The following is a 9,498-nucleotide window of genomic DNA, read 5'->3' on the forward strand; positions in this document are numbered from 1 at the left end:
GAGTCGACTCCCAGTTTGTCCGAGTCGACTCCTAGAGAAGAACAGTCTGAAAGGCAGAGACACAGTCTTGAAGATCCTGTGAACGAGTCGACTCCAAGTAGTTCCGAGTCGACTCCCAAGTTAGCCGAGTCGACTCCGACAAGGCCCGAGTCGACTCCGAGGCAGAACAGTTCAAAAGACAGAGAATCATCTTTTAGGCCTCTGAGAACGAGACGTCTCCCGAAGATCTCGAGTCGACTCTCAAGTCAGTCGAGTCGACTCCAAGTAAACCCGAGTCGACTCGAGGAAGAAAGAACAACAAAAAAATTCAAAAGCTTCCTAAAGACAAAGAAGAAGAGGAAGCAAGAAGAAAGGAAGAAAGAGATAAAAAGCAAGAAAGCCTTGACCAAGGAAGAGTCAAGCAAAAAATTGAAAGCTAGAAGCAACAATGAACTACAAGAGGTAACTAACTTATGTTTTATGGCATTAGAAGATAAAGTAGAATCTGAATCTAATTTTACACCAAATGAATTTCATGAAGAATATTCTTATGATGAACTATTAAATGCTTTTCATGATTTGTATGGTGAATGTAGAAAATTAGCTATCAAAAATAAAAATCTTAAAAAGCTAAATCTCGAAATCTCAAAAGAAAAAAATTCTATTGCTAAAATATATGACAAACTAAATTCTGAAAATGAAAGCTTAAGGTTAAATTTAGAACAATTGATTCGAAAAAATCAGAATTTAATTAAAGAAAATCAAAACTTATGTGAAGAAATTAACCAATCAAAATCTCTTATTAACAAATTCACTGTAAATTCAGAACGATTAAAATTGATGTTTGAAAGCCAATATGTTGCTTATGATAAATCAAAACTTGGCTTGACTCCTTTACTTGACAATAAATCTCTAGAGAAAAAGGTTATCAATGCATCAAGCAAACCATTAAATAAGATAACATATTTCAAACATGAAAAGAATGGACATAACAACTTTACCTATCGTTCTAACATAATTAAATCAAGTGGTAAAGTTATTACAATTAAACAAATTTGGGTTCCAAAAGGAACCATATGCCCTAACTCTCAAGGACCCAAGCAAGCTTGGGTACCCAAAATGAAAATATGAGGATGTAGACATAGGTGTGCCAAGATACCCATGGAACAAATGGAACTTTCATACAAGTGGGTGTTCAAGACACACGTCAAAAATGAAACTTAAAACATACTTATGAAAAGCAATTTTAAATAATAAAAAAATTTAATAATAATAATAATAATAATGAAATCAGTAAACCTTGCATTTCATCATTATTTTTGCTTTAGTATTTGATTAAAATATGAATTGCAAGTATTGACCAATTTTGTGATATAGAAAATACTTTTGGAAATATAATCAAATCACTTCATTTTATAATATACTTTACTCACTATTGGACAAGTTGCTAAAAGATTAATCAATTTATTAAGAATAACTCTATGAATTCTCTATATGCTTGATTGAGAGTTTTTATCCATGGCATTATTGTTTATTGATCATAGATATGATAATGTGTACTTGGTGTGCTTTTGAATATATGCACTATGAATACCAAGATTAAAGAAACCATCTTTGGCATATAAAATCAACTCATGCTAGTATGTACTTAATCTCAAAAGACCTTGCCATTGGCTTACTTAGATTATCTTCTGAAAGATCAAAGTTTACCATGCATGCTAACTAAGGAAACAAACAAAAATCAATTTCTAAATCTAAAGATGTTGTTTCCATCACTAAGTTTTCAAAAGCTTACATTGGATGTGTTCTTGGCAAATAAAATTGAAATATTTTCTGTATTTGCTAAATCTTGTAAAAGTGTTTCAAATGATAAAGGTTTCCAAACTGTGAAGATAAAGAGTATCATGACACAGTGTTGAAAACTAAAATCCTGATAAAGTTTATACAGAAATTAATTATTTCAGCACCAAAGACACCTTAAGTAAAATAGGGTTAATAGAATTCTTGAAGAAATGAAAAAGACAATTGTGTATGATAGTCATCTACTTAAATGATTTTTTTTTAAAGGTTATCATCACTGCTTGTCATACATATGACTTTTATTAGATCTATTTTTGATGAAAACTTCTTTTGATCTTCTGAAAAATAGAAAATGAACTACTGCATATCTCTCATATTTTTCAGTCGTACATACTATGCTTGATATGTTCTTATGAAAATAATGCCAAATCTGATAAAGATATGTCTATCCTTGGATATCATTCATCAAGCAATGCATATAGAACATTCAATGAAAAGATTCGAGTTGTAGAAATATCAATTCATTTTGTTCCTTATGAGACTAATGATTTATTATCAAGATACTAAAATTAAATTATATATGTATATGGTTAATCTTTTACATATAACAATCTGTAAACTTGTTAATAATTATAACCAAATTGAGTTTTTCAGAAATGCACTTAATGAAGAAAAATTGATGACTACTAAAAGACTAAATCAAGAAAAGATGAAATAGATCTTGATTCTTGCATAATTAGAAGTAAAGATCACCATTATCATTTGCTTGCTTTATGAGCTTTATATTCTATCAAATGAATGTGTAGAATGCACTCCTAGGTGCTTATTTTATTAAAGAAGATATATGTTAAATAACCACCATATTTGAAAATACTTATTACAAATATGATAAAGCAATATATAATTTGGAACAAGCATCAAAAGCAGGATATAAAAGCTTAAGTAACTTTTTTTTTTATAGAAAGTAATAGTGATAAATCTATGCATCAAAAAGAAGAATTTGTGATATCTTATTTGCTCAAGGTATGCATTGATGACATCATTTTTGGTTCTACTAATGAAGAGTTATATGAAGATTTTACTAAGCTCATGCAAGGTGAGTTTGAAATATGTATGATGAATGAATTAGCATCTTCTCTCAAACTCCAAATTAAGACAAACAAGAAAGGGGATCTTCATTGACCAAAGTTAGTCCACAAGAAAACTCTCATAGAAGATTGGCATGAAGAAGGTATGTCTATGATCCCATCTTGTAGAATTTGAAAAAGATGAGCAAAGTAGATCTATTATTTTAAAGCTGTATTGAAGCATGATAGAATAATTATTTTATTATACAGCTAGTAGACCAGATTGTATGCTCATTATGTGCCCTTGTGCAAGACTTCAATCTAACTCTAATGTTTCATAATCTGAATTTTGATAGAAACAACTGTTTAAGATAAATTGATTAAAACTTAGCTAACATGTCTTATTGATAATTATCTTAAGCAAATAGAATCTAAGCTAAATTGATTCTGAAAATAAAAAAAAATTGATTTGACCTTGATAAATCTTCCTATTGCTTCACATGCTTGTCCTTGAACCTTCTTGGTTAATGAAACTATCTCTTAAGTTCAAGTGACATGTGTTTGCTTATATTTAGGCGATCTCTTGAGTAAAATGACTCAACATTCAATTGTTGTCATATCTTATGATTGAGTCACCTAGTTAAGAAATATGCTGTATGAATGTTTTGTATCTTGAAGAAATTAATGACTTTCCTTCAAGAAAGAAAAGAATTTTGTTAATAATGCAGGATTCTTGAGCAAGAAAATGAGAAATTTCAACTTGAAGGATATCTCCATGTAAGATACAATAAACATTCACATGCAAACAAGAGAGAGGACCTTCTTCAGCCAAAAGCTCATACATAAGAAATCTAGTAGGTATTTGACTTGAAGAATGCAGAATGAATCGGTAATTTTAGATACCTCTCTCATAAATTAGCTAAGCAAAGTCAATAACTTAAATCTTATTATGGCATGATTAAAATCTTTAAATATTAATTTCTAGATATCATGTCTATATATGCATTAATTGACTTATGCTTTTAGAAATTATTTCATGGTTTGCTCAAACTAAAATATTTCTTTGCCTATATCATAACAATGAAATACACAAGTATATACTTAAAATTTTGATTTAAAATAACTTGTGAGAAGTTATAAATCCTTGAGCACAATGAAAATGTTGTTTGCATGATATACATCTATATGATACATAAGATTATTTCTTAATTCTGCTCTTTCATGTAAATTACTTGAGAATAACAAAAAGAGAGAGAGATAAAGAAAGAAAAATGGATATTATTCAAGTAAAGTAAAATCTAAGTAAAGGCAAATACTCCAATCTTAAGGAAAAGCAAAACAAGCATAATATATTCGGCACATTTGTGAGACTTGTGTGAGCATTCTTTTAGAAGGGATAAAATCCGTAATTAATTACACTTAAACAAGGAGAGTTTGACGTAAACATTTTAACATTTCTATATTGCTCATCATAGGGATGGTGCCAATGGGGAGGCTAGTGGTAGTACCCGGCACTATTTGACCCAACTATTCGGTGTAGGGTATATTAGGGACGGCACAAGAGGGAGGCTAGTGGTAGTACCTCGTGCCCCTTCCAACTCCACCGGATAGGGAGCAAATAGAGTATAGAGCATAAGAAAGTAAAAAAAATGAAAGACAAAATAAATGAAAGTATATAAGAAGAATCATGTTTTTTTTATCACTTGAAAACACACTTTAAGGATGAAATCAATGCAAGATTATATTTAAATAGGGGGAGTTTATTTAAAAAGAATTGATTTTGATCCTTAACATGCTTGTTCTTAGTAGTTTTTATGCATGACTTAAAACATAATATATTGTGCATGTGGCATGATGTTTTGAATTATGGGTTCTCAATATTTTGTAATGCTCCATGCTTGGATAAGTTGATTGAAATATGTCTTAACTTTGCTCACAAGTCTTTGCTTCATCCTTGCCTCAAACTAACTTGTGTTCCAATGCTTGAATGTTTAAAATACTGATTAGAGTTTTTTTTTAGTAATATTAAAAAGAAATTTCAGTTTTATCATTCACGATTATCTTTGAAAGTTAAATAGATTTACAAAAAGAAGAAGAGAAGGATATTTCTATTTAGGCAAATGAATTGATCTTGATCTATCTTTCTACTTGCCTAACTTTGATACATAATGTCCTAATGCTTGTTAAAATATTCTTTATTTTGTATCGAAACTCAATATTAAATACAAAGATTCTGAAAGTGCTCGAATGTTATTGAAATATGTGTTTTCAATCTTAGTGATTTAAGATGAGCTACAATGTAGAAGATACATATCTCAAATTATAATTGTTAAAGCCTTCTTGGAAATTCTTATGAAAATTCAGAATCTGATTTTGTATAAAAGCTTAAACTTAACTTAAAAATGCTTATATCGTTACATCTTTGTAACCTTAGTTATATGCTTCAATGATCACGTCATTCAGGAGAATAACTCAATATGATTTCTAAATGAAAATTTTAATATAAGAAAAACAAAATTAATTTTGACACCTTGGTTGATTGTCTCGATACGCATCCGAAACATATCTTTTCTTATCCTTAAAGTGTACTAGTATTGGTCTAACTGATGTGTCCTTCAATGATCTTAATTGCAAACAAATATTTTTAAATATATGATTTTATTTTGATATTAAAAAGATTTATTGTGCTTCATGTATACGTTGCTGAAAAACTATGATTTAGAAATTGAGTTCTATAAATATATATACTTCAATGATCATCTATATGTTTTTCTCCCCTACATTATTAAAGACCTCCATCAATATAAATATATTATTAAGAGAGTGAATGATCTTAAGTCTAGAAACATTTCAGCTCACTCAAATGATTCTTAAAAGAAAGAAAATGTAAATGCTTTTGAAAGAATTTGAGCTTCAAATGAATCATTTTTCTGATTAATATTTCAGTACAGTTTCTCAAAAATTAAGAGGAAGCATAACTTGTTCTTGAAAGATTAAAAAGGGTGATTGCTATAAATTTTGAATAATTCTAGATCACTCTACATTCTTGATATCATAGAGTTTCAGTTTTATTCACGTTTATCATTAAAATCTGAAATTCAACAAAAGAAAAGAATGATTAAAGAAGAATGCATCTTTTGAGGGGGAGCTTTAGATATTCAGTATCTTATCCTAAAGTTACTTTAATGCATACTTTGAATTTTATGGATTGATTTTGATGAACCTCCTTATATTGCAAGACTTGCTTTAATTATATAATAAGTTTATACCTTGAGATGAGTTCTATAAAAGTTGTCTTATCTCAAACCTTGAGTCTTATAAAAATAAGCTGAAATTTATAGAAAATATATTTTCGAGATTGACAATTTTATTAAATTCTAAACTCTTAAATGGAATGATCAATTGAGGGGGAGAAAGAAAATTTCAGGAGAGATCTTATGGAACTTAATTGCATAAATCCATAACTAAAGGCAAGAGAAAGAATACTAAATGAGAAGTAATTCTAATACTCTCCAATATGTATCATCTGAAATTTAAATCTGAAAATCTTTATGATACATCTTGAGGCGTGTTATTTGGTTAATATATCTTCTGCACAAATCATGAACCAAATTGCAATTCACACAGTTGATCTTAAGAGCCTCTAACTTAATGAAAAAAGGGGAAGAATAATGTGTTGAATTTTCTTGAGTTTCTCTCAGAAAATCTATTTTGGAAATTCAGTAATGAGTCCTAATTGGCTTGTTCTTTAGAACTTCAATTTTTGTGCCAATTCATTATTATATGTACCAAAATGTGCTTCTTCTTAAAGGAATAAATTCTTTAAAAGAGCTTTAAAAGAACCTTAAAAGCTTTGAATTTTATGTATATTCTAAGATATATCATAAATTGCTTGAATTCATGTTTTAGTATTTATGCCACAATATTTTTTACACCATAAAAGAACTTTGCAATCATACTTAATATATTGCTCTTATACTCTGAAAATTAGTGAAATTGCTTTCATGTTGCCAAAATACTTAATATATTGGGCAAAAGATCTTAAATGAACAAGCTTTCATACTTATTATTGAAGAGAAGTTAAATTTCCATTCGTGCTTTCCTTGAATATCATTTGTGGTACTTCTTGAATTAACCTAAGAAAGATTCCACCTACACTTGAGTTGAAAACTATCCTTGGAATCACATTCGATGTGTTCTCCTTTGAAATTATCCTAATTAGCTCTGATCTATGCTCATTAATCTTTTTTATTATTGCCTTGAGTGATATGATTCATATTCTTGCAATAATTAGACATGCAAATCCGAGTACAATAAGGAGAAGAAATACTTGAGTATTCTTATCCTTGTGCTTAACGTTTCACTATCTTTTTGATGTTGTCAAAAAGGGGGAGGAATATCTGAGTATATGCTCAGAATGCTTTATGTTTTGAATTGAATACAAATCAGCTTAAATTGAAATATGTTGATTGTGTTAAGCTGATTAAATCTGAAGCATTATCATGAAGTATGTTTTATATATATATGTTTTCTACTTCATGCAACTTAGCTATGCATTACTTCTAGAACACAATATATTTTATATTGCATATACTCCAAGTTTTGTCATCATCAAAAAGGGGGAGACTGATGACCCAAAGATTGATTTAAAGATTGATTTTGATGATCACAAAACCTTGAAGTATAAATACTAATGTTTGTGTTGCAAGAAGAAAGACAATTTGTTTTGCAAGGAACATAGCAAGTTGGAAAAATACAAGAAGGCCTCAAAAGCTCTCAAGAAAAGTTAGAAGAAAGCTACAATTTATTGGCCCAAGTTTCAAGTTCAAAGGATTTAAGTTGGAGGAGCAAATTCAAAGAAAGATTCAAAAGAATAGTCCTCGAGTCGACTCTGGCACTCTGGAGTTTCAAGGAACAGTGCTCGAGTCGACTCCAGAACTTTACGAGTCGACTCCGACTGAAAACAGACAAAAAATAGAGAGTTAATTTTCAATGCTACAATGCTCGAGTCGACTCCCAGGTCGACTCTTGCTCGAGTCGACTCCCAGGTCAGCTCCAGGACTGCAAACAGACAAAACAGAAAGTTGATTTTCAGCAGAGTCGACTCCTACTTCAGCCGAGTCAACTCCAGCACGCTGGGAGGCGTAACGGCTAGTTTTTTCTTGATTCCAACGGCTCTATTTTTGTCTCTAACGGCTAGATTTTTGTTTGCACTCCCTCTAAAACTATAAAATCAAGAGGAGAGCTAGGGAAGAGGGTATGGAAGTGGGAGAAAACATTTAGGGAAGAGATTTGAAAGAGATTACAAGAAAAATCTTCCATAAGCACAAAAGGGCCATTCAAAGTAAAATAGAGAGAAGAAGAGCATCCAAGTGAATCCCAAAGCTTCCTCTCCATCCGTGTGCTGCCTCGGGGATCCTCTACTTCGTACAAAATTAGAAGAGGGGCAAGTGAAGAAGAAGCCGAGTTCCTCCATCTACAAATTAGTTTGAGGGCTTCTTCTCTTTTCTTTACTTATTTACATTTGCTATATTTGCTTATTTGAGAAGCTTGTATTTGATTTAAACTCTTGTTCTAATATCTTGTAACTTGATTCAATCAAGGGATTGAATCAAGGGGTTAAGGTTTGTTGGTGAGCCTTTGGGGAAAATCAACCGGGTTGATTGTGAACCCGGAAAACAATCATTGTAAGGTTGTGGTTGGTGAGCCTTTGGGAAAACCAACTGGGTTGGATTGTGAGCCCGTGAAAACAATCGGTAGGTTCTAGTCGGTGAGCCTGTGAAAACCGACCGAGTTCGTTGTGATCTCGCAAAACAACAAGTTGGGTTGTGAGCTTGTAAAACAACCGACTGTAATCTAAGGGATTATAGTGAAATTCCCAAGAGGTCTTGGGGAGTGGATGTAGGTGCTGGGGTGCACCGAACCACTATACATCTTTGTGTTTGTGATGCCTTATCTCTTGTATTTCATGCCTTCCATTCATGCTTGATTGTGTAATATCTCTAGCTTTGTTTTCTATAGAGTTATAAGTGATTTGCTTAGCTTCCACTCCATTCTTACCATACACATAGATTAAAATTGATCATACAACTATAAGTTGTTTTTAGATCAATTGCACCCTAAAGCCATAGTATAATTGCTCTAGCTTAATCTTCCACTGCTTTACTTGTAATTGCCTAGAGCTTAAGTAAATAACATCTTATTATTCCGCTGCATTCTATTCAAAGTAAAAATTAGGGAACATAATTTTTAGAAAACCCAATTCACCCCCCCTCTTGGGTTGTCACCTTGGGCAACAGTCTTCATATTGTTTAAATCAAGTGGATGGTGCCGACCTTCTTTAAAAACTTAGTATTTGGTAGTTAATTATTTTGTTGCTCACCTTTTGCTTCTATTTCCTTTCAGATGTAAATCGCTGGCAAGATGGAGCTATAGTATCAAATAATCCAACGATCTTTGCCGTAAGCGAAGCACAACTTTTATGGTCTGATATAAAAATTGGTTGTCTAGTTTCAGTAGGATGTGCTCGAGTTCCGACTAGGTTGCTTTTTTTGAGTGGGAACCAAGTAAATAATTGCTTCTTTATGCGAGAATGCAAAAAAAAATTATGTGAGAAACTTAAGGGAGTCACCGAGGCAGCATAAGAGTTTCT

This window comes from Phoenix dactylifera, chromosome 1, assembly GCF_051530095.1.
Source record: "Phoenix dactylifera cultivar Ajwa chromosome 1, Ajwa_hap1_PhDact_Kaust_v1.1, whole genome shotgun sequence".
Lineage (NCBI taxonomy): Eukaryota > Viridiplantae > Streptophyta > Magnoliopsida > Arecales > Arecaceae > Phoenix > Phoenix dactylifera.